The sequence below is a fragment of the Cucurbita pepo genome, unplaced genomic scaffold, assembly GCF_057944985.1.
Source record: "Cucurbita pepo subsp. pepo isolate OVF unplaced genomic scaffold, ASM5794498v1 scafford_96, whole genome shotgun sequence".
NCBI lineage: Eukaryota > Viridiplantae > Streptophyta > Magnoliopsida > Cucurbitales > Cucurbitaceae > Cucurbita > Cucurbita pepo.
The window spans coordinates 50,001-52,500 of NW_028257999.1; positions in this window are offsets into that span (position 1 = coordinate 50,001).

Here is a 2,500-nt window from a genome sequence, read left to right on the forward strand (position 1 = left end):
GTTGGAAGGAAACATTCCGTTCTCAACAGGTCTCATGTCGCACGCCCAAAGGCATTTGACACCGCCCCACCGTGCATGTTCTGCTACCACGCAGCCTTCAAAACATAGGGCTGGCCCAAGAAAGGGAGGCATACACCACAACAACGTCCCACACTCAACGAGGTTCATGCCGCACGCCCGAAGGCACCCGGCTCCACCCCACCTTGCATGTTTCATCGTCATACTAGCAACCATCCACAGTTCCTCACACCAGAGATTCCCAATTAGAAGGCAACATCGCAACATTCCGTGCTCAATGAGGCTCGTGTCGCACGCCCAGAGGCACCCGATTCCAACCAGCCGAACATGTTCTGGCACCACCGGCCTTCAAAACATAGGGCTGGCCCAAGGCTGGCAGGCATCACCACAACGTCACACACTCAACGAGGTTCATGTCGCACGCCCGAAGGCACCCGGCTCCACCCCACATTGCATGTTTCATCATCGTGCCAACCATCAACCATCCTCAAGCCAGCCCAAGTTAGAAGGCAACATCGCAACATTTCATTCTCAACAAGGCTCATGTCGCACGCCCAAAGGCACCCGACACTGCCTCACCGTGCAAGTTTCGCCACCGCATCGCCGCCGTCAACCGCCCTCATCCGCCGACCACCACCCCCACGCCCCAAGCATATGCCCATGTGCGGCGCATAGTGCTTGGGGCGTGGGGGTGGCGGAAGATATAGGGGTACCCCCGTGCCCAGCCCATGCAGACTAGTCACCCCCCTATATAGTACATTTTGAGGCATTTTTGGTCTGCCAGGCCTAGATACGATTTTTCTGAGCCATCATACGGTCAAATATCTCAAGTTTTAGATTGTTTTTTTCCATGAACTCGATTGATTCATGAATGGGACATTGTAATGGATCTAGAAATCAAGTTTCATAATTTTTCAACCAACCAATTTTTTTTAATGAATTTTTAAATATTAAATAATAAGAAATTAGAAAAAATAGCTAGAGCCGTCAAAAAAATCTGAAATTTTGTGGGAATCATTCTTTCATGTTGCTTAGCTCCCAGAAAAAAAATTACAAAAAAACAACAACTCCACATGTAATTTCACAATTAATGGGTGATGGATGGGGCGTGGGCGGGGCAGGGCGGGGCGCGCGCGCGCGAGAGAAGGCGGGCGGGGCGGGGCTGGGCGGGGCGCGCGCGCGAGAGAAGGCGGGCGGGGCGGGGATGGGCGGGGCGCGCGCGCGGGAGCACGCGGGCGGGGCTGGGCGGGGCGCGCGCGCGGGAGCACGCGGGCGGGGCTGGGCGGGGCGCGCGCGCGGGAGCACGCGGGCGGGGCTGGGCGGGGCGCGCGCGCGGGAGCATGCGGGCGGGGCTGGGCGAGGCGCGCGCGCGCGGGACAACGTGGACGGGGCGGGGCTGGGCGCGCGCAGGCGGGAGCACGCGGGCGAGGCGGGGCGGGGGGCGCGCGCACGCGTGAACACGCAGGTGGGGCAGGGCGGGCGAGCACGCAGGACCATTCCGACACCACCTCACCGTGGGCATTCCGCCACCATCAATCGGCCTCGACCTCCGACCACCACCCCCGTGCCCCAAGCATATGCCCATGTGCGGCACATAGTGCTTGGGGCGTGGGGGTGGCGGAAGATATAGGGGTACCCCCGTGCCCAGCCCATGCAGACTAGTCACCCCCCTATATAGTACATTTTGAGGCATTTTTGGTCTGCCAGGCCTAGATACGATTTTTCCGAACGGTCATACAGTCAAATATCTCAAGTTTTATATTGTTTTTTTTCCGTGAGCTGGATTGATTCATTAATGGGACATTCTAAAGAGTTTAAAAATCAAGTTTCATAATTTTTCAACCAACCAATTTTTTTTAATGAATTTTTAAATATTAAATAATAAGAAATTAGAAAAAATAGTTATAGTTGTCGAAAAAATCTGAAATTTTGCGGGCATAATTCTTTCAAGTTGCTTAGCTCCCAGAAAAAAAAAATAATAATAAAACAACCACTACACACGTATTTTGACAATTAAATGGGTGATGGGTGTAAAAACAAGGTCATGGTGGGCGTCTTGGTCTAATGTACCTACTCTTGTATCAAAACTCTTCATTTCATTGTTTTAGATAACCAAAAGAAAAAAATAATTCATCACTCTTTTCTTAGTTCATTTCATTGATGATGTTTTTATAGTCCAAGGCTTATACATGTTCTTACTTTCCACGGATGTTAGGTGTGATGAATTGTTGTTGGGTGTGATGATTTTTTATGGAGGTAACATCCAACACTTTTGATATGATTGTAGGTATGTTTGCGTTGGAGGGTGTTGGTGGACATTATGAGTGTGTAAGGGTGCATGAGGTGTTGGTAGGGCATGTATCGCACATAGCATAGGATGGGGCTTGGCGTGTGCTGCGCGAGGGGGGTGGGGGCGCGGGTGCGGGGGTGTGCGCGACGTGGGCGTGCGGGGGGCACGGTCGGGGGCGTGCGCGACGTGGGC